The sequence below is a fragment of the Hemiscyllium ocellatum genome, assembly GCF_020745735.1.
Source record: "Hemiscyllium ocellatum isolate sHemOce1 chromosome 27 unlocalized genomic scaffold, sHemOce1.pat.X.cur. SUPER_27_unloc_17, whole genome shotgun sequence".
Lineage (NCBI taxonomy): Eukaryota > Metazoa > Chordata > Chondrichthyes > Orectolobiformes > Hemiscylliidae > Hemiscyllium > Hemiscyllium ocellatum.
The window spans coordinates 189,635-212,547 of NW_026867484.1; the positions used below are offsets into that span (position 1 = coordinate 189,635).

Genomic DNA, 22,913 nt, shown 5'->3' on the forward strand with positions numbered 1-22,913 from the left:
CTTCACTCTCTCGGCGGAGCAGGTCAGGGCTGTTTAGCAGTGTCTGATTGTAGACGCGGTTACCTTTGTTTAACAGTTTAAATGTAATTTTTTTGATGTATCCATTGCTCCCGATGCGATCTCTGTAACACTGGGGAGACTGGAGAGTCAAGTCACATCTCTGGGACTCTCCTGCTCGCCTTTATTGGGAAAAAAAAACCTACCCAGGTAAGCTTGCGCGACACCAGCTTCCAGGTCCGCTCCGCGCTTTTTTCCAATAAAGGCGCGCAGGTGAGTCCCGGAGATGTGACATGACTCTCCAGTCTCCCCAATGCTATAGAGATCGCATCGGGAGCAAGGGATACAAGAAAATTATATTGATGGATGTACCGGTGAAAGTCTTCTTTCTGCCGCAGCCCAGGTTCGATTCACGGGCAGCGAGGCAATTTTCAGCAGAGCTACCAAGAGGCGTCCATGTCTCCCTGGTGGTCTAGTGGTTAGGATTTGGCGCTTTCACCGCCGCGGCCCGGGTTCGATTCCCGGTCAGGGAAGCAGTTTTCAGCGGGTCAGAGGACTCTTTATTCGTCTTAAACGCACTGCACAGTTGTCTGTTGATCTTCGTCGTTCCTGTGTGCTGCAGTGTAAAATAGCTCTTTGAAATAGCATCCTGATGCAGATTTGCTTGCATGCGTTGGGATGTTTGCTTCTGCAGTAGCAAACGAGTGAGCAATCTTCACTCTCTCGGCGGAGCAGGTCAGGGCTGTTTAGCAGTGTCTGTTTGTAGACGCGGTTACCTTTGTTTAACAGTTTAAATGTAATTTTTTTGATGTATCCATTGCTCCCGATGCGATCTCTGTAACATTGGGGAGACTGGAGAGTCAAGTCACATCTCTGGGACTCTCCTGCTCGCCTTTATTGGGAAAAAAAAACCTACCCAGGTAAGCTTGCGCTACACCAGCTTCCAGGTCCGCTCCGCACTTTTTTCCAATAAAGGCGCGCAGGTGAGTCCCGGAGATGTGACATGACTCTCCAGTCTCCCCAATGCTATAGAGATCGCATCGGGAGCAAGGGATACAAGAAAATTATATTGATGGATGTACCGGTGAAAGTCTTCTTTCTGCCGCAGCCCAGGTTCGATTCACGGGCAGCGAGGCAATTTTCAGCAGAGCTACCAAGAGGCGTCCATGTCTCCCTGGTGGTCTAGTGGTTAGGATTTGGCGCTTTCACCGCCGCGGCCCGGGTTCGATTCCCGGTCAGGGAAGCAGTTTTCAGCGGGTCGACGGGCTCTTTATTCGTCTTAAACGCACTGCACAGTTGTCTGTTGATCTTCGTCGTTCCTGTGTGCTGCAGTGTAAAATAGCTCTTTGAAATAGCATCCTGATGCAGATTTGCTTGCATGCGTTGGGATGTTTGCTTCTGCAGTAGCAAACGAGTGAGCAATCTTCACTCTCTCGGCGGAGCAGGTCAGGGCTGTTTAGCAGTGTCTGATTGTAGACGCGGTTACCTTTGTTTAACAGTTTAAATGTAATTTTTTTGATGTATCCATTGCTCCCGATGCGATCTCTGTAACACTGGGGAGACTGGAGAGTCAAGTCACATCTCTGGGACTCTCCTGCTCGCCTTTATTGGGAAAAATAACCTACCCAGGTAAGCTTGCGCGACACCAGCTTCCAGGTCCGCTCCGCGCTTTTTTCCAATAAAGGCGCGCAGGTGAGTCCCGGAGATGTGACATGACTCTCCAGTCTCCCCAATGCTATAGAGATCGCATCGGGAGCAAGGGATACAAGAAAATTATATTGATGGATGTACCGGTGAAAGTCTTCTTTCTGCCGCAGCCCAGGTTCGATTCACGGGCAGCGAGGCAATTTTCAGCAGAGCTACCAAGAGGCGTCCATGTCTCCCTGGTGGTCTAGTGGTTAGGATTTGGCGCTTTCACCGCCGCGGCCCGGGTTCGATTCCCGGTCAGGGAAGCAGTTTTCAGCGGGTCAGAGGACTCTTTATTCGTCTTAAACGCACTGCACAGTTGTCTGTTGATCTTCGTCGTTCCTGTGTGCTGCAGTGTAAAATAGCTCTTTGAAATAGCATCCTGATGCAGATTTGCTTGCATGCGTTGGGATGTTTGCTTCTGCAGTAGCAAACGAGTGAGCAATCTTCACTCTCTCGGCGGAGCAGGTCAGGGCTGTTTAGCAGTGTCTGTTTGTAGACGCGGTTACCTTTGTTTAACAGTTTAAATGTAATTTTTTTGATGTATCCATTGCTCCCGATGCGATCTCTGTAACATTGGGGAGACTGGAGAGTCAAGTCACATCTCTGGGACTCTCCTGCTCGCCTTTATTGGGAAAAAAAAACCTACCCAGGTAAGCTTGCGCTACACCAGCTTCCAGGTCCGCTCCGCACTTTTTTCCAATAAAGGCGCGCAGGTGAGTCCCGGAGATGTGACATGACTCTCCAGTCTCCCCAATGCTATAGAGATCGCATCGGGAGCAAGGGATACAAGAAAATTATATTGATGGATGTACCGGTGAAAGTCTTCTTTCTGCCGCAGCCCAGGTTCGATTCACGGGCAGCGAGGCAATTTTCAGCAGAGCTACCAAGAGGCGTCCATGTCTCCCTGGTGGTCTAGTGGTTAGGATTTGGCGCTTTCACCGCCGCGGCCCGGGTTCGATTCCCGGTCAGGGAAGCAGTTTTCAGCGGGTCGACGGGCTCTTTATTCGTCTTAAACGCACTGCACAGTTGTCTGTTGATCTTCGTCGTTCCTGTGTGCTGCAGTGTTAAATAGCTCTTTGAAATAGCATCCTGATGCAGATTTGCTTGCATGCGTTGGGATGTTTGCTTCTGCAGTAGCAAACGAGTGAGCAATCTTCACTCTCTCGGCGGAGCAGGTCAGGGCTGTTTAGCAGTGTCTGTTTGTAGACGCGGTTACCTTTGTTTAACAGTTTAAATGTAATTTTTTTGATGTATCCATTGCTCCCGATGCGATCTCTGTAACATTGGGGAGACTGGAGAGTCAAGTCACATCTCTGGGACTCTCCTGCTCGCCTTTATTGGGAAAAAAAAACCTACCCAGGTAAGCTTGCGCGACACCAGCTTCCAGGTCCGCTCCGCGCTTTTTTCCAAAGGTAAAAACAAGGTAAAACAAAGGTAACCGCGTCTACAAACAGACACTGCTAAACAGCCCTGACCTGCTCCGCCGAGAGAGTGAGGATTGTTCACTCGTTTACAGCTGCAGAAACAATCATCCCAACACATGCAAACAAATCCGCATCAGGATGCTATTTCAATGAGCTACTTCACTCTGCAGCACCCAGGAACGACGAAGATCAATAAACAACCGTACAGCGTATTTAAGACGATTGGATAGCCCGTCGACCCGCTGAAAACTGCTTCCCTGACCGGGAATCGAACCCGGGCCGCGGCGGTGAGAGCGCCAAATCCTAACCACTAGACCACCAGGGAGACGGAGATTGGCTCCTGCAGCTCTGCTGAAAATTTCCTCTCTGCCCGGGAATCGTACCCGGGCTGCGGCAGTAAGAAGACTTCCACCGATCTCGAGAACACTGGGGAGACTAGAGAGTCAAGTCACATCTCCGCAACTCTCCTGCGCGCCTTTATAGGGAAAAAAGCGCGGACCGGACCCAGAAGCTGGTGTAGCGCAAGCTTACCTGGGTAGGTTTTTTTTCCCGATAAAGGCGCGCAGGAGAGTCCCAGAGATGTGACTTGACTCTCCAGTCTTCCCAATGTGATAGAGATCGCTTCGGGAGCAATGGATACAAAAATATTAAATTTAAACTGTTAAACAAACATAACCGCGTCTACAAACAGACACTGCCAAAAAGCCCTGACCTGCTCCGCCGAGAGAGTGAGGATTGTTCACTCTTTTGTAGCTGCAGAAGCAATCATCCCAACACATGCAAACAAATCTGCATCAGGATGCTATTTCAACGAGCTACTTCACATTGCAGTGCCCAGGAGCAACAAAGATCAAGAAACAACTGTACAGCGCATTAAGACCCGTTGAAAACTGCTTTCCTGACCGGGAATCGAACCCGGGCCGCGGTGGTGAAAGCGCCAAATCCTAACCACTAGACCACCAGGGAGACGTAAATCCACGCTTGTAGCTGTGCTGAAAATTGCCTCGCTGCCCGGGAATCGAACCCGGGCTGCGGCAGTAAGAAGACTTTATCCGATCTCGAGAACATTGGGGAGACTGGAGAGTCAAGTCACATCTCCGGGACTCACCTGCGCGCCTTTATTGGTGAAAAAAGAGAGGATCCCGAGGCACTACAGTGATAGTGCCTCCCACCCGCCCTCCTCCTCTAACCTTATAATAAGACCCATTGTGGTAAGCAGGTCAGTGCTGCATTTTGCTTGTTGTATTCTTCAGACCTAGTTTTTCTTAAAGGTTACTTTTAGAGGGATGGCAGTGAAGACAGTGCAATGTTCCTCTTGCAACATGTTTGAGGGGAGGGATGCCATGGTCGTCCTTGATGATTACACTTGCCGTAAGTGCACCCATCTCCAGCTCCTCCAAGACCATGTTCGCGAACTGGAGCTGGAGTTGGATGAATTTAGAATCATTCGGGAGGCAGAAGGGGTCATAGATCGGTTCTTTAGGAAAGTAGCAACTCCAAAGATTGCAGACAGATGGGTGACAGTGAGGGTCTTGGAGAAAGCAGCCAATGCAGAGACATCCTGCGGTCGTTCCCCTCAAGAACAAGTATACCATTTTGGATTCTTGTTGGTACGACGACTTACCGGGGTAAGCAGTGGGGTTCAGGGCTCTGGCACGGAGCCTGTTCCTGTTGCTCAGAAGAGAAGGTTGGAGAAGAGCAGAGCAAGAGTTATTGGGGACTCGATAGTTTGGGGCACAGATAGCCGGTTTCGTGGGGGCGAGAGAGACTCACTTTTGGTATGTTGCCTCCCAGGTGCAAGGGTAAGTGACGTTTCTGATCGTGTTTTCCGGTTCCTTAAGGGGGTGGGGGAGCAGCCCGAAGTCGTGGTCCACATTGGCAGCAACGCCATAGGTAGGAAGAAGCATGAGGATGTTAGGCAGGCTTTCAGGGAGCTAGGTTGGAAGCGCAGTGTTCGAACAAACAGAGTTGTTGTCTCTGGTTTGTTACCCGTGCCACGTGATAGAGAGTCGAGGAATAGTGAGAGAGAACAGTTAAATGCATGGCTACAGGGATGGTGCAGGAGGGAGGGATTCCAGTATCTGGATAACTGGGGTTCTTTCTGGGGAAGGTGGTATCTGTATAAACAGGATGGTCTCCACCTGAGCCTGAGGTGCACCACCATCCTTTGGGGGAGGTTTGCTAGTGCTCTTTGGGAGGGTTTAAACTAACTCTGCAGGGACATGTAGACTGCAGCTTTAGGGTGCAGGACCTTGAGTGTAGGGAGGTTAGGAACATGGCATCAATCTCGAAGGAGGTTGCCTCTAAACAGGCAGGTGGCTTGAAGTGTATATACGTCAATGTGAGAAGTATACGAAATAAGGAAGGTGAACTTGCAGTGTGGGTTGGTACCTGGGATTTCGATGTTGTGGCTATCACGGAGACATGGGTAGAACAGGGACAGGATTGGCTGTTGCAGGTTCCAGTGTTTAAATGTTTTAGTAGGGTCAGAGGTAGGGGTAAAAGAGGGTGTGTGTGGCATTGCTTGTAAAGGATAGTATTTCAGCGGTGGAAAGGACGATGAATGAAGACTCGCCATCTGAGGTAGTTTGGGCTGAGGTTAGAAATAGGAAAGGTGAGGAGTTTTCTACAGGCCTAATAGTCCTAGAGACGCAGAAGAAAGGATTGCCGGGGTGATTCAGGAGAAGAGTGTAAGTAATAGGGTGGTTGTTATGGGGGTCTTTAACTTTCCAGATATTGACTGGGAAAGCTATAGCTCTAGTACGTTAGATGACACAATATGTTGACAGGCCAACAAGAGGTGAGGCCGTACTAGATTTGGTTCTGGGTATCGAAACAGGCCAGGTGTTAGAATTGGAGGTAGGTGAGCACTTTGGGGACAGTGACCACAATTGGGTGACTTTTCCTCTGGTGATGAAGAGGGATAAGTATGCACTGTAGGGCAAGATTTATAGCTAGGGGCTGGGAAATTATGATGCGGTGAGGCATGACTTAGGATGCGTGGCTTGGAAAACTAGGCTTCAAGGGAAGGGGACAATTGATATGTGGAGCTTGTTCAAGGAGCAACTATTGAGTGTCCTTGATAAGTATGTACCAGTGAGGCAGGGAGGAAAGGGTCATGTGAGGGAGCCATGGTTTAATAATGAATTGGAATCCCTTGTTAAAGTGAAGAGGGCGGCCTATGTAAAGATGAGGCGTGAAATTCAATTGGGGCGATTGAGAGTTATAAGTTAGCCAGGGAGGATCTAAAGAGAGAGTTAAGAGCAGCAAGGAGGGGACACGAAAAGTACTTGGTTGGTAGGATTAGGGAAAACCCAAAGGCTATCTATAGGTACGTCAGGAATAAAAGAATGACTCGGGTAGGAATAGGTCCAGTCAAGGATAGTAGTGGGAAGTTGCGCATGGAGGCCGAAGAGATTGGGGAGACACTGAATGAATACTTTTCATCAGTATTCACTCAGGAACAGGACATTGTTGCCGATATGAATATTGAAAATTGATGGCTTTGAAGTATGTAGGGAAGAGGTATTGGAATTTCTGGAAAGGGTGAAAATAGATAAGTCCCCTGGGCCTGATGGCATTAATACTAGGATTCTCTGGGAAGCAAGGGAAGAGATTGCAGAGCCATTGGCCTTGATTTTTATGACCTCGTTATCTACAGGAATAGTGCCAGAAGACTGGAGGATAGCAAATGTGGTTTCCTTGTTCAAGGAGCAGAGTACGGATAACCCTAGTAAGTATAGGCCGGTGAGTCTCACTTTTGTTGTGGGCAAAGTCTTAGAGAAAATTGTAAGGGATAGGATTTATGAACATCTGGATAGGAATAATGTGATCAAGGATACTCAGCATGGTTTTGTGAACTACGAAGAGCAGAAGAGAAAGATGTATACAGTGTATTTAAGGAGAACAGGTACCTAATAAACCCAGTCCGCTGATTTCTCAATGATGCTTCCAAGTTGACTTCAAAAATTCGGTTTGTCCTTCCCTTTTTTACGTATTTTATTTTGTGAGTTTTAAAAACTTTCACAATCCTCTAACTTGAGTATAGGAGTTGGGAAGTTTCGTTGTGGCTGGACAGGACACTGGAATATTGTGGAATACATTTGGAATATTGTGTGCAATTCTGGTCTCACTCCTATCAGAAGGATATTGTGAAATTTGAAACGGTTCTGAAGCACCAATGAGTCCACAGTGAGGAGAGGCCCTCCTGCTGCCCTGAGTGCGGGAAGGCCTTTAGTGATTCCTCTGCCATGCGGACGCACTGGTTGATCCACACCCAGGACGGCTGTTCTCATGCCCTGAGTGCGAGATGGCCTTTAGCAGTTCTTCCCACCTGCTGAGACACCAGTGGGTCCACACCGAGGAGAGGCCGTTCTTCTGACCCGAGTGCATGAAGGGCTTTGCTCTTTCTTCTGACCTGCTGGCCCACTCGTGGGTCCACATGGGGGAGAGGTTGTTCAGTTGCTCTAAGTGCAGGAAGGCCTTCATCAAACCTCAGACCTGCATGTCTTTGGACAGGACCACCCAGAGAAAACCGACGCAGACACTGGCAGAATGTGCAAACTCCTCACAGACAGTCACTCAAGGCTGGAATCAAACCTGGATCTGTGGCACAGTTAGGCTGCGGTGTTAACCACTGAGCCACTACCTATTGCAACCCGAAGTAGGCAAGCAGGAGGTGGGGAGAATACAGCCAGCCAGGCAGCACCAAGATGTGGAGTAGTCAGCATTTTGGGTATTAACGCTTCTTCAGGGCTGAAACGTTGACTTCTCTATGAGAAACGATTTACGAAATGTTGCTGGGGGTTGGAGAGTTTGAGCTACAGGGAGAGTCTGAATAGGCTGGGGCTGTTTTCATTGGAGCATCGGAGGCAGAGGAGTGACCTAATAGAGGTTACAAGTTCATGAGAGGGATGGACAGGGTAAAAATCAAGGTATCTTCCCTGGGATGGAGGAGTCCAGAACTAGAGGGCATAGGTTTAGGGTGAGAGGCGAAATATATTAAAGGGTCAACTTCTTCATGCAGTGGGTGGTACATACATGAAATGAGCTGCCAGAGTATATGGGTCAGGTGCTGTCAAATGGGACTAGATTAATTTAGGATATCAGGTCAGCATGGAAAAGTTGGACTGAAGGGTCTGTTTCCATGTTGTATGTGTCTCTGACTACTGGTCCTGATGTAAGTTTAAAAGAGAGTCCAAGTAACTTTGAATACTTCAATCTTGTTGAACTCACCTCCTCAAATATTTCAAATGACTCCCTGCGAGCGATACTGTTTAAACATGCTGAGTTGGACAAAATATCCTATCAAGTTCAACACAAACCCAGAGTTGAAGATGTCAGAAATCACACGATACCAAGGAGACCAAAACTGATCACAATATTCCAGGTGCAGCCTCATCAACGTTCTATATAACTACACTATATCTTGCCAACATCTATACTCAATTCCCTAACTGATGAAGGTTAGTGTGATTAAACCTTTCTTCACTGCCTTGTGCAGCGATGTTATCAGAGATAGAGGATCGACTTTAAACTGATCCACAATCCGGTGACTGGGAGCACTGAAGCAGAGTAGTGCAGTATGAGTGTGTTGGGCGCATAACCGAGGGGTCAAGACCATGTGATGCTATTGCTCAATGTCTCCATAAGCTGCTTTCCTTGGCAAAGGTGCTCTGTTCTGTATCTTGCCTTTGCATCTGCTTCCCAAAGCTTCTTCAGTAGAGCAGTGGCAGCTAGAGCCCAGGAGCTCAACAACCCCCCGGAGCTGGAGAAAACTCCGAGTTCCAAAAGCGGGGCTGGATTTGCTCAAGGCTTGTATCTATTAACTTATTTAAATGGTACCTACTGTATGGGGCTTTGGTTCACATTAAAACCGGAGGGTCATGTCAGAGTGTTTGTTTATATTTAGCAGTTGTAGTTCGTAAAATACATTCCCTGGAGGAGCACCTTCTTTGATGCTGCATTTCTTGCCTTCTGCCCTTCCCCCATTTATTATCTCCCATCTTGATTGTGTATTTTTTTGGTCAAATTTGATTTCATATTTATCAGGCTTGGTATTCACTGTGTGCTACTAATTTGTTTGTTCGAATATTGTCAGTCAAAATTAATGGTGTAATTTCATTTCTGATGTCAGAGTTTGACATTGAATGTGCAGGTGTGAATACCAGTAAGTTGTGAAAATAAATCAAGAACTTGTGATTTTACAGCAAAAAGAGCAGTTCACCGCTATCAATGGCATTGTCTCATTTCAAGGGGATGAGTTGAGCCTGACCAACAAACCGTTTCAAACAGTCACCCAATTTTATTAATATTTTCGTTATCTTCATTAAAGATAATAACTCCAGCATGCTAAAATTTATACAATTTGTTTATAAGATTTATTTATATGTCCATTGCTCTGCCACATTGGGGAGACTGGATGCCAACTTGCAGAACATTTCAAAATACAGCTCCAAGTCCCCAAACCTAAACGACCCCACCGCCCTGTGGCTGAATACTTTAACTTCCCCTCCCAATCCGTCAAGGGCATGCAAGTCCTGTGCCGCATCCCCCTCCAAGCTCTAGCTCCCTGACGCTTGTAGGAAGAACACTTCATCTTTCGCCTTGGGATCCAGCAACTACATGGGATCAATATCGATTTCACCAGTTTCCATATTTCTCCTCACCCTCACTCCCACACCACGCGCCTTGTCCCAGATCCAACCTTCCAACTCGGCATTGGTCTCTTGAGCTGTCCTACATTTTCATCTTGCTTCCCACCTATTCGCTCCACCCTCCTGTCTTACCTCTCACGATAAATCAGCACCTCCATCGACCTATTTCATTCACAGCTACCTCCCCTCCATCCCCATCCCCTTCCCAATTATCTCTCAGCCCCGTTGGACCAACCTTCATTCCTGATGAAGAACTTATGCTCTGAACCAAGACTGTGGTGAAGGAACATCCTTAATAAGAAAGAGTTCCCAATTCAGATTTATTCCCCATTTGTTCCCCCGTTCTTCGAGAATTAAGAAATGTCTTCTTCTTCCACTAGATAGTGATCTTACACTTTGCGGAGTCTGAAATGTTATACCACTCCACTTTGTTGCCCACCTTTTAAGAATCCTTTCAACATCTTTTTCAGACAATGGTGGCGGTGACCAAAAGCAATCATTTCACTCCTCTTCAATGCCCCATTTCTCCTCCTATGAACCACTTTTACAAGTTGTCTGAGTGTACTTGGTTTTCAAAATGTAATTTGGCCATTGAAGTAAACAGGGTTAGTCTTTATCGATCGCTAGCTTTGTTTGCACTAACTGTAATTATCCACCAATTTGCTGGGTTTTTTTGTTCCAGCAGAGCTGGAAACAATGACCTGTATTTATTTTGCACTCAGGTGTGAAAAATCATCCCAAGAATCGTCATATTATTATAGCTGATTGAAGCTATAACAGGAGGAATTGTGTGGCAGTTTCAGACTAAAATCTTGGCTGGAAAGAATGTAGATTGATGATGAAAGTCAAAAAGCAGAATCTCTGGCCACAATCTATCATTCTGGCTTGATTAATTGGTGGCTCTTCAAAAGCACTTCCAAGCCATCACCTCAACTACTAAGAGCAGGTAAGTGTGAACACAGCATTCCAACTGTGAAATATATCGCATTGCTTCTTTGTTATTGATCAAAAACCTGGAACTCGCTGCTGAACATTATTGCAGACCAAATCATAATGTGAAGCAATTTAAGTGGCAGGTCAGCGCCACATTTTCAAGGATAGTTTGGGAAGGGTTGTTGGCAGACCCAATGATATTCACATCTCATGAAATAATAAGCAAAGAGGCATGGATAGAGGATTGGCTAACCAATGATACAATTGGGATAAGGGGCATGTTCAGGATAGCAAGTTGTAATCAGTAGTTTGCCACAGGAATCAGTGCTGGGGCCAAAATTATTTACAATATGTATTATTTACAATTATTTACTTGGATAAGTAAAGTGAATGCATTATTGTCAAGATTGCAGAAAAGATGGTTGATGGGAAGGCAGGTGGTGAGAAGACATGAAATATCTGCAGAGGTATATAGACAGGTTAAGCAAATGGCAAATGGAATAGAATTTGGAGAAAAGAGGTTGTGCACTTTGCCAGGAGGAACAGTGTTGAATGTTAAATGGAGAAAGCTGTTGAATAGAGGGATTTGGAAGCCCATACCCATGCATCTCTTCATCCAAGTTCAGTGAGTAATAGGGAAGGCAAATGGGAGGTTGACCTTTAAATAGAGTATAAAAGTCGGGAGGTTATAGTGAACCTCTATCAGGCAACAGTCAGGCCAAAACTGAACACTGGGTGGGTCCTTTACCCAAGGAAAGATATACTGACTTTGGTGGCAGTCCAGAGAAGTTTGACCTAGATGAAAAGAATATCATATGAAGAGAAGTGAATTGGTTGGGCCTATACTTATTAGAAGTGAGAAGATTTAGAGGTAACCTTATTTTCACACAAACGATTCTGAGGAGACTTGACAGGCTTGATGTGGAAAAGTTTACCTTTGTGGGTGAGTCTAGCACCAGAGGGAATAACCTGCAAATGAGAGATTGCATGTTGAAGACAGATAGGAATTTTTACTGGGGGCAGTAAATCTGTGGAACATGTTACTACAGGGGGTTGTTGAGCTTGGGTCGTTAAGTACATTCAAGGCTGTCAGTTTTTGTTTAACTGGTGAGGGAATTGAGGATTATGTGGAAATAGCCAGAAAGTGGAGTTGATGTTTACCAGAGCTAACGTGATCTGAATAAATGGCAGAATTGATTCAATGAGCTGAATTGAATAGTTAATAATAAAGGGGCCAGTACATCCTTCCTGAGATATGGGGCCCAAAATTGCGTTCAATACTCCAAATGCGGCTTGACCAGAGCCTTACAGAGCCTCAGAAGTACATTCCTGCCTTTATATTCAAGTCTGATCAAAATAAATGCCATCATTGCATTTGCCTCCCCAACTAGTGATGCAACCTTCAAGTTTACCTTGAGAGAATCCTGGAATAGAACTCCATCGTCTCTTTGCACATCTGATTTCTGAATTTTCTCCCCATAATCCTTCTGTTCCAGAGTAGCAGCAGAGATTTTCTGACAAACCGATTTTATTCAGGGATACCAAGGTTTCTCTGGAATTTCCAATATCTCAGAAGGAATAGTTATTCCTGGACAATGCAGAGAGGAATATGGTGTGGTCCTGTAAACTCCAGAACTTTCCAAACTACCTGAGTCAGCAATAACTCTTTCTGGACCAAGAAACAAAAGGGCCACTGAGAAACTGCAAAATCATAAGCCCTCAGAAGCAGAAATTAGGCAATTCAGCCCATTGAGTCTGCTCCACCATATAATCATTCTTAAGTATCAAGGGTTACAGGGAGAATGGGGATGAGAAAGTTATCAGCCAGGATTGAATGGTGGAGCAGATTCAATGGGCTGAATGGCCTAATTTCTGCTAGTTAACTATTCCTGGGAAGAAGGATGTATAACAACAAGCTGTTTCCTGGGACAGATGAGATAAGTTTTTAATAAACTCGTGACAAAAGGACAAGTTAGTCTGTCTGTGGAAGGATGGCCTTGACACCAAGAGGTTAATTGCAGGACAGTCTGTTTCAAACAGACAGCTAAACCTCAAGGCTAAGAAGGTATGCTACACACTGGAGGTCTCTAGCAATGTGGGGAGGTGGTGTTAGAATCTAAAGAAACATCACACCACAGATTTCAAAGTGAGGAATCTCCACCAGAATTTAAACCCAGAAAGATGCAGCAGCAGTACTTGGAAGAACAACACTGCAGTGAATCCCTGAACACTTCCAGAGACAGATATTGTCGGTGGAAAGTCAGTTAAATTCTGCCATCAATTGGGTGATCCCCAAGTTGGGAGTGAGGTTGAACTTGGTGACTTGAGGGCGGGGGGGTTATCTTTGGTTGCTACATACAATAAAGTGTAAATCATTGTTTCAGCAGTTGATTCTCTGCGCAGTTTCTGAGTCAGGAGCCAAATTAAGGCAATTCACCCACAGCCACAGTGAGGCTAGGATTAATATTGACTCCATTGCATTCAGCAGGACATCATAGCAGCATTCAAGATCTCAAACAGAAACACCCAGAGGAACATGTTGCCCTACATTAGGTAAAATTAGCCTGAAAAGTGGTGTAACCTGTTCTAGTGATAAAAATAAATCCGCAACACTCTAAAATCAATTATCAGCAATTTTTTTATCCAATCGTTACAGTTAAAAAATAAACACAACTATTAACAAACTGGTTATAGGCCAAGAGCAGACAGGGGGCATTAGTTTAGTTGGGGATCATGGACTGGTTGGTCTGAAGGGTATGTTTCTGGCCTACATGACTCCATAGCACTGAATGAATGGAGATCCATCCCAAAGATGATAAAAATTTCGAGCACCACTTTACGCAAATATGTGGACCCCCCTCCTGAGGGCAGTAGGGCACTGAGGTTCAGTAGTTCAGACAGTCAGCCAGCAAGTTCTCTCTGGGAGACTTGTCTCAAGAAAGGAAGCGGTTTCCTGTCACATCAGTTAGATTATCCAGTTTGGAGCAGATCCGATATGTCCAACAACATAGGTAGACAGGGCAGTGAAGAAGGCTTAAGCCTCACTGGCCTTCATCAGTCAGGGCATTGAGTATAGAAGTTGACAAGTTATGTTGCAGTTAATCAGGATGTTGGTGAGGCCGCACTTGGAGTATTGTGATTCGTTTTGATCACCTTGCGAAACAAGGATGTTATTAAACTTGAAAAGAGTGCAGAAGACGTTTACAAGAAACCAGGACTCAAGGTCTGAGTAACAGGGAGAGGTTGGACAAGCTAAGACGTATTTGTTTCGAGCATAAGAGCCTCGGGTGGTTGGGGCGGGCTTATAGAGGTGAAGAGATCCTGAGAGGCATGGAGAGGGTGAATGCACTCAATCTTTTTTCCCAGGATTGGGGAATTTCGAATATCAACATGCATTGAGAATCCCCATGAATACACGCAGCCTGCGTGGGAGTGCTCAAGGGCTCTAATTGCAGTGAGAACTTTAATTCTTTGGCGAAATGTGGACTAGTGTTCTCGCTGTAGACGAGCCTTTCATTGGATTGTTGAATCTGGCGGGTAACAACGACCCCTGACCCGTGGAAACTCTATGGAAGCAAATTGATTTCCTCAAACTGACTGGAGTGTCACCAGGATTGGGCAGAAGCCAATCGGTTGCCGAGTGCTGGAGAGGGGATTCCTTGCAGCGCCAGGGACCTGGGTTTGAACCCACCCTCATGGTGACAGTGTGGATTTTGCCCTTTCCTACCCCTCCCCCACTCCCTGTCTACGTGGGTTTCCTCTGGGTGCTTGGTTTTCCTCCCATGTTCCAAAAATGTGCAGGCTAGAATGGATTGGGCGTTCGAAATTCAGGGATAAGCTGTGGGGGTTATCGGGTGGTTCGGGGGGGGGGGGTATGTTCTTCCGAGGGTCAGTATGGACTTGGTGGGCCAAACGGCCTGTATCCACAGTGATTCCCCCAACGTGTCTCCAGCCTGGCTTCCAGCTCCATCTCTCTGTGCCAAAGGTCCTCCAGTGTGTGTTTTCCCTAGTTTCCAGCACCCAGAACGTCCCACCTTCTGCAAATCGAAAGACAAGTCCCACCCTGCCCTCTCCCATGTGTGTTGTGTAACTGCTTAATCACTTTTAGTGGCCCAGCAAAGGCTAATAGTCAATTTGGCAAACCAGGAGGATGGCCTCAACCGCGACTTTGGGTTCATGTCACATGACAGGTAACCCCACTTCACTGTTATGCTCTCTCTCACACTTACACACTCACACGCTCGTGCAGAGCCTTTCCGGTAGACATGCTCTCTCTCAGACACACAATAATACGTCCCTACACTCACACCAATGCATACATCTTCGCACATGATTATACTCCATCACACACACACTTTACCCAGCATGCACACGCACTTACACACACTCTCTCTCTCTCATGCACGCACTCACGCATTTGGAGTGAATTTGCATTTGCAGGATTATATATTTGGAAGTAGAACCATTCTGACTCAAGATTGGGATACAGACAGACTCTAACCTCACAGCTTTCATGCGTTGTATGACGTGAGGTGCTATCTCCTTTTATAAAGCATTAAGTTTCCTGGAAAACGTGACTTAAAAGAAGTTCTGGAATGTACAGATTAATTAGCCGAAATCTGCAATCCATTTTAAAAGATGAATGATTTAACAGAAATCTAGGTTTCTTCAATTCATCACTTATGTTGCATGACACTATAATCTTTTTGCACTATATTCTGTGCCTTGTGATCCTACTCCACAGCAACCTGATGAAGGAGCAGCACTTCGAAACCTAGTGCCTCCAAATAAACCTGTTGGACGATACCCTGGTGTTTGTGAGGTTTTAAAACTTTATTTCCAGTGAATACAGCCCACACCTCCAACTGTTGCCAGTAAACTTTGCAATGCCAATGAAACAATGAACCTGTAGTCCTGAAAAATATACAATTTCTAACAAGATTAGCTACTCATTCACTGATCCTTCTGAGACATGACATTAGTGCTGGAGGCTGAAAGAAATGAGCAGCTTTAAAACAAAAACCTGTTGGACCTCGCAGAGTCTGAACCTGGCGGTATGTTCAGGTAACCTTTACTACGACCTTATTTTGTTACAGCTTCAGATTTCACCAGGAAAAGAGGCATACAATAAGTGCTTTTAAAAGAAAACACCTCCAGCTCAAAGTGCACCCAGTCCCCCCACCCCACTTTCTTTGTTGGTCAGCTGAGTTGTCCGTTTGTTACTGGATCCCTGGTACAGCCAGGTAAAGCATGCAGCTGGGATGACTGAGTGGACCCTTTCCTGCAAAGGCAGTTTCCTTCACTAAAAAGGGACAGGAGTGAATCAGATGGTGTTTTTCTCCCCCACTGCGGCTCCTGGGAGTGGAAAGGAAACAATCACCAAAACCCAGTCTGAGCTTTGTGAATCTTCAGAAAATAAGCCAACGTTCATCCCTTCAGATTTTCCATCCTGAGCTTTGTCACTCTTTTGTAGGACATTACAAGTGGAAGTTTTGCAGAAAAGTACCACAATGCAATCTGATTAATCAGGACCTGGATGTTTTCGGTCTTTGAATGTAAGTGTTGTGCTCCAGAACATTGGTGTTCACAGTTTATAATACTTATCTTCCCAGTCCCCTGTATCACTTGTCGAAAATGTTTAATTTGCGTTTTGTAATCCTTTCACTGTCTGCTAATGAGGAAAGTGTTTGCGTGTTTTACCTAAGTTATGTTGATCTTGCATACCTCGAGCCTCAAGCTAATTTCACGAGAAACCTTCACCAGTTCAAAAGCAAACTGTTAGTGATTGCTCTGTTTCTTGTCAGGTATCCAATTTCAGATCGATGTTGTTAATGTCCCTTTTATTCCTTCAGATCCACGTTTCGCTCACAGGGCATGAACAGAACTGTCTCTAAATACATTTACCAATCTACATTCATCCTATCGATTGTCCAGAGACAATCCAGACAACGTCCCTTTGTTGTAGAGGCCGGGAGGTTGACTCTGATGTTCTCGGGACATGAACTGATCTGAGACATTGAAAGAATTGTCGTTCGTGCACATCAGGAATTCAAACCCCTTCTCTCCTCCGAGCCAATGAGAGAACTCGGGAATAGGCAAAACACTGAAAGGCTCGAAGGGCGACGGCCCCGGAGCCCAAAGCTAGTTCCTCGTGACATGGATGTGTCTGCAGACTGTCCCCGGTGTCTCCACAATGAATGTCCCAGGCTTTATTATCTAAAAGTAAAACTGTTACACGACAATTGTAATTCTCGGCGGGGCCGGCTGAATTATGAACTCACTAACAGCCTCCCCTAAGCGATGGTGCAGCCCACGCTCGCACCTGCCTGTGTGGCGCAATTGGTTAGCGCGTTCGGCTGTTAACCGAAAGGTTGGTGGTTCGAGCCCACCCAGGGGCGGTGTGTTTGCTGCCCGTTCTTGGCTTTGAAGCCATCAACTTTTAATGGGGTCAGGAAAATGTTCCCCAAACAGAAATCCTTTCCCCAAAGGGGTTTCTGGTTTGAATTAATGTCTGACGTGAGGGAATGCGGATGCTGAGAAGCCGAGACAAAAAGAGAAACTCGACAGTACCTGTCGGAGAAAACGGAATTCTGAAACGTTTTCTCTGATTCTCATTCCACCGATGTTGCCTGACCTTCTCAGTTCCTCCTGCAGTTTCGAGTTTTGTTTTTAACTGAAAGTTCATTTCATCTTTTGCGATGAAACACCTAGACTCGCCGTGTGCAGATATTTAACCCTTTCGAATCACTGTGAAATGATTGGATTCAAACAAACTCTGCGATAATTCACTCTTTCTCTGCTCCACAGGCAGACAGACCTGGGAAGTGAAGCTGTCAGTGTGGTTCTGTATTCGTGGGCCGAGTGGTTAATGCGATGGACTTGAAATCCATTGCGGTTTCCCCACGCAGGTGTGAACCCTGCCGACTACAAAATGAGAAATATCGTCGAAAAGAAAGGGAGCTTGCTCCCCGGCTTCTTATTTAAGATTCAAGTCAGTGGATTGGGAAAACTATTTCACTCACATTGGGACTGGTGGGAATCTGCAACCCACTGCCTGTTCGGGTGGAACAAGCAGATATCCGCAGAGCTTCTTTTGAGGCTATGTGCCAAGTGTTTGGAAATGACACTAGAACAGTGAGGGGCTGGAAATCGTGATCGAAATGAAGCAGGCACCTGAGGACAAGGGTGTTTCCTTTGTCAGTGAAAGGTACTCGTTCACAAAGTTGGGACTGTGGAAGGGAATCAGTGATGGTGATTATCTTTGGTTGTTGACCTTGTGACTGTTCCCATTGCTGCGCATGTCCGTGTTAACGTCAGAACTCTGCAGCATGGTGGCGTAAGATACGCAAAGGGCCGGGGCGCAATGGATGACGCATCTGAGTCCACCTAACTGTTTGAAATGCAGCTCACAGCTTCTTCACACACTCCAATTAATCTTTCTCATTGTCCTGAAGCCGACATACTGTTTGAATTCCCGATCTGCGGGAATGAGAATCTTCTCATTGTCTCGCGTCAATAATTATCTCTGAGAACATCGGAGTCAAGTCACAGCGTTGTCAGATGAGAGGAAGCTGAAATAACCCCACACGCTGCTGACGGGCACATTTTACTTTCTCCAACCCTCCGCCCCAACTTTCATCACAATTTTCTGTGAACAGTTCTACATTAGCTTTGCTGAATGAACCCCAAATTTCTTGAAGTGGGTCCTTATTTTCGGCCCTGGTTATTCATCTCTCTACGCATGGAAATGGATCTTTCCCACCCGTTCTATCCCTTCATCAATGTGTGTAGTTCAATTCGATCTCCCATCAGCCCCCTCTGTCCTGATCAAATCCAGGGGAACAGGATACGTTGGGGCTATGGCGCGGACAGGACAAGCCCAGTACTCACCTATCCTGTGAGAACAATTCCATGAGAAATTTTTGACCACAACTTTGGGCGTGTAGTTGAGACCGACCATTTAAAGTGCTGGCGTAGAGATCCTTTGGTGTTACATGCCGCCTCCCCCCGCTTCACAAAGTTGGGACTGTGGAAGGGAAGCAGTGACGCTGATTATCTTTGGTTGTTGACCTTGTGAATGTTCCCATTGCTGCGCATGTCCGTGTTACCGTCAGAACTCTGCAGCATGGTGACGTTAGATACGCATAGGGCCAGGGCACAATGGATGACGCATCTGTATCCACCTACCTGTTTGAAATGCAGCTCACAGCTTCTTCACACACCCCAATTAATCTTTCTCATTGTCCTGGAGCCGGCATACGGTTTGAATTCCCGATCTGCGGGAATGAGAATCTTTTCACTGTCTCGCGTCAATAAATGTTCCTCAGAACATCGGAGTCAAGTCACAGCGGAAGCTGAAATAGCCTCACACGCTGCTCACGGGCACATTTTACTTTCCCCAACTCAACGCCTCAACCACTGTGGCTCCTGGGAGTGGAAAGGAAACAATCACCAAAACCCAGTCTTAGTTTTGTGAATCTTCAGAAAATAAGCAAACCTTCATCCCTTCGGATTTTCTATCCTGGGCTGACAGGGATAGGTTTTGTCACTCTTTTGTCGGATATTGCAAGTGGATGTTTTGCAGAAAAGCACCACAATGCAATCTGATTAATCAGGATCTGGATGTTTTCGGTCTTTGAATGTAAGTGTTGTACTCCAGAACTTTGTTGTTCACAGTTTATAATACTTTTCTTCCCAGTCCCCTGTACCACTTGTCGAAAATGCTTAATTTGCGTCTTGTAATCCTTTCACTGTCTGCTAATGAGGATAGCATTTCCGTGTTTTACCTAAATTATCTTGACCTTGCATACCTCAAGCCTTAAGCTAATTTCACGAGAAACCTTCTCCAGTTCAAAAGCCAACTGTTGATATTGGCTCTGTTTCTTGTCACGTATCCAATTTCAGATCGATATTGTTAATGTCCCTTTTATTCCTTCAGATCCAGGTTTTGCTCACAAGGCATGAACAGAACTGTCACCAAATACATTTACCAATCGTCCTTCATCCTTTCGATTGTATTAGCATCATGAACACTTCTCATCAAAATAACTCGAGAGACTTTCATCGCCATTTTCTGTGAACAGTTCTACATTAGCTTTGCTGAATGAACCCCAAATTTCTTGAAGTGGCTCCTTATTTTCGGCCCTGATTATTCATCTCTCGACGCATGGAAATGGATCCTTCCCACCCGCTCTGTCCCTCATCAATGTGTGTAGTTCAATTCGATTTCCCATCAGACTCCTCTGTCCTGATCAAATCCAGCGGAACAGGATACGTTGGGGCTATGGCGCGGACAGGACAAGTCCAGTACTCACCTTTCCTGTTAGAGCAATTCCATGAGAAATTTTAGATCATAACTTTGGGCGTGTAGTTGTGGCCGAATACTTAAGGTGCTGGCGTAGAGATCCTTTGGGGCTCCCCCGCCCAGGGTGGTAACCTGCTGACTATGCTTTCTTCGCCGGCGATTTTAAATGACTTCCTGTTGGTTGCATTATCGCTCAAACTTCACAAAACCCGTCTCAATAAAGTCACGTTTTCTCAAGTCTGGGAATTGATTGCCATGCAGGAAACTCGAGTTCGGAACAAACAACGTACCAGACTCAAAACGTCAGCTCTGTTTACCTTTCCACAGATGATGCACGACCTGTTGGCTTTCTGCAGTATTCTCTGTGTTTATTAGGCACAAGTGCTGCTTTTCATTCAAGAACTTCAATTCCTGTCCTCTGGTAACTGACTCTGGTCAGTGGCAATTGGTTCTTCTGATCATTAATCTGCCCATTCCCACCGCTTCTTCTCCCATCATTACCAACAGCCCCAGGAAATCTCCAGTTAAACTTCTTTGCTCCAAAGCGAACATTCCCAACCTTGGGAATGTCTCCCCACAATGGAAATTCCTCATCTCTGGAAATGAAGCATGGCGTACACTTGGGAAGAGATTTTGGCAAAATATTGTCAGTTAGAAATTGGAAAAATGTTCATGAAGCAAAACAGAAATCCCAGTCTCCAGCTTTGTGAACCTTTGGAAACTCTTTGGGAAGCGGATGTAGATGAGAATGAAAGATGAACCGTCCGACTGAGCAGGGACAGTCCAGACACCGTCCCCTTGTTGAAGAGGCTGGGAGATTGACTCTGATGTTCTCGGGACATGAACTGATCTGAGACATTGAAAGAATTGTCGTTCGTGCACATCAGGAATTCAAACCCCTTCTCGCCTCCGAGCCAATGAGGGAACTCGGGAACAGGCAAAACACTGAAAGGCTCGAAGGGCGACGGTCCCGGAGTAAGAAAGCTAGTTCCTCGTGACATGGATGTGTCTGCAGAGGGTGGAATCAGACTGTCCCCAGTGTCTCCACAATGAATGTCTCATGCTTTATTCAGGAAAAGTAAAACTGATAGACGACAATTGTAATTCTAGTCGGGGCAGGCTGAATTATGAATTCACTAACAGCCTCCTCTAAGCGATTGCGCAGCCCCTGCCAAAACCTGTCTCTGTGGCGCAATTGGTCAGCGCGTTCGGCTGTTAACCGAAAGGTTGTTGATTTGAACCCACCCAGGGACGCTTTGTTGGCTGCTCTTCCTTGGCTTCGAAGCTCTGTGCTTTTCATGGGGTCAGGAAAATGTTCCCCAAACGGAACCGTTCCCCACAAAGGGGTTTCTCAATTGAATTAATGTCTGACGTTAGGGACTGCGGATGCTGAGAATCCGAGACAAAAAAGAGAAACTCGGCAGGTTTGACAGCACCTGTCGGAGAAAACGGAATTCTGAAATACTGTGTCTGATTCTCGTTCCAAAAATGTTGCCTGACCTTCTCCGTTCCTCCTCCAGTTTCTAGATTTGTTTTTAACTGAAAGTTCATTTCATATTTTGGGATGAAACAGCTAGACTCGCCGTGTGCAGATATTTACCCCTTTCGAATCACTGTGAAGCGAATGGATTCAAACAAACTCTGCGATGATTCACTCTTTCTCAGCTCCACAGGCAGACAGATCTGGGAAGTGAAGCTGCCAGTGTGGTTCTGTATTCGTGGGCGGAGTGGTTTATGCGATGAACTTGAAATACATTGCGGTTTCCCCACGCAGGTGTGACCCCTGCCGACGACAAAATGAGAAATGTCTTCGAAAAGAAAGGGAGCTTGCTCCCCGGCTTCTTCTTTAAGATTCAAGTCAGTGGAGGGGGGCAAGATATTTCACTCACATTGGGACTGGTGGGAATCTACAACCCACTGCCTGTTCTGGTGGCGCAATGGGTCAGCACGTTTGTCTGTTAACGGACAGGGTGGTGGCTGGAGCCCTGGCCGGGGAGTTGTGTTCGCTGAGACTCTTTTGAGGCTTTGACGAAGTTCAATAAACAACTCTACAGCGCATTTAAGAAGAACGGATAGCCCGTAGACCTGCTGAAAACTGCTTCATTGACCAGGAATCGAACCTGGGCCGCAGTGGTGAAAGTGCCAAATCCTGACCACCAGAGAGACATAGATTCGTTCTTGTAGCTCTGCTGAAAATTGCCTCTCTGCCCGGGAATCGAACGCGGGCTGTGGCAGTAAGAAGACTTTCACCGGTACATCCATCAAACTAATTTTTTAGTATCCATTGCTCCCGATGCGATCTCTATAACATTGGGGAGACTGGAGAGCCAAGTCACATCTCCGGGACTCTCTTGCGCGCCTTTATCGGGAAGAAAACCTGCACAGGTAAGCTTGTGCAAAGCTTCATGTGTGATCCTAAATTTCCACACAGAAAATTTGGCTCAACAGATATACTGAGTAGACGGAATCCTTTCTTCATTTGAAATGTAAGGAGCTGACCTCTCGTGAGCCTGACGTGAGTTAAACACGCAACCGTTGGATCGGGAGTCAGACGCACTCCCGTGGCGCCACAAGCTCACGTGCCAGTGGCTTCCTCTATTCATATTTAAGGGAAGTGATCGCACTACAATGATTTTACGTTATGAGTAACAACGGAGATCAACAGTTCATGTCTGTTCTGTTTCTTCCCCATCTCTTTCTGTCTCTCAAAACAATTTCCAACTCTCTCTCAACAAAAATCTGAAAGAATTGCGGGTGCTGTATATCAGAAACCAAAAAACAGGAGTTGCATGTGACCCTTCCACAGAACTGATGGTGATTGGGAAAATGTCGGTTTATATGCAGGAGATATTGTGGGAAGAAGGCGGAGATCAGGACAGAGCCCAAAGCGAAGAACTGTTGGACAGAAAA

General features: G+C 46.1%; 7 non-coding genes across 7 annotated transcripts; 6 read left to right on the forward strand and 1 right to left on the reverse strand.

Annotated features, from left to right (window-relative positions):
• Positions 1–458: 458 nt before the first annotated feature.
• trnae-uuc (transfer RNA glutamic acid (anticodon UUC)) lies at positions 459–530 on the forward strand. Its single transcript has one exon. It is a non-coding gene; the product is annotated as a tRNA-Glu (tRNA).
• A 638-nt stretch (positions 531–1,168) lies between these two features.
• Positions 1,169–1,240, forward strand: trnae-uuc (transfer RNA glutamic acid (anticodon UUC)). The gene has a single exon. It is a non-coding gene; the product is annotated as a tRNA-Glu (tRNA).
• A 637-nt stretch (positions 1,241–1,877) lies between these two features.
• On the forward strand, positions 1,878–1,949 carry trnae-uuc (transfer RNA glutamic acid (anticodon UUC)). The gene has a single exon. It is a non-coding gene; the product is annotated as a tRNA-Glu (tRNA).
• Positions 1,950–2,587: 638 nt separating this feature from the next.
• On the forward strand, positions 2,588–2,659 carry trnae-uuc (transfer RNA glutamic acid (anticodon UUC)). The gene has a single exon. It is a non-coding gene; the product is annotated as a tRNA-Glu (tRNA).
• Positions 2,660–3,363: 704 nt separating this feature from the next.
• On the reverse strand, positions 3,364–3,435 carry trnae-cuc (transfer RNA glutamic acid (anticodon CUC)). Its single transcript has one exon. It is a non-coding gene; the product is annotated as a tRNA-Glu (tRNA).
• A 13,588-nt stretch (positions 3,436–17,023) lies between these two features.
• Positions 17,024–17,097, forward strand: trnan-guu (transfer RNA asparagine (anticodon GUU)). Its single transcript has one exon. It is a non-coding gene; the product is annotated as a tRNA-Asn (tRNA).
• A 4,086-nt stretch (positions 17,098–21,183) lies between these two features.
• Positions 21,184–21,257, forward strand: trnan-guu (transfer RNA asparagine (anticodon GUU)). The gene has a single exon. It is a non-coding gene; the product is annotated as a tRNA-Asn (tRNA).
• The last annotated feature ends 1,656 nt before the right edge of the window (positions 21,258–22,913 follow it).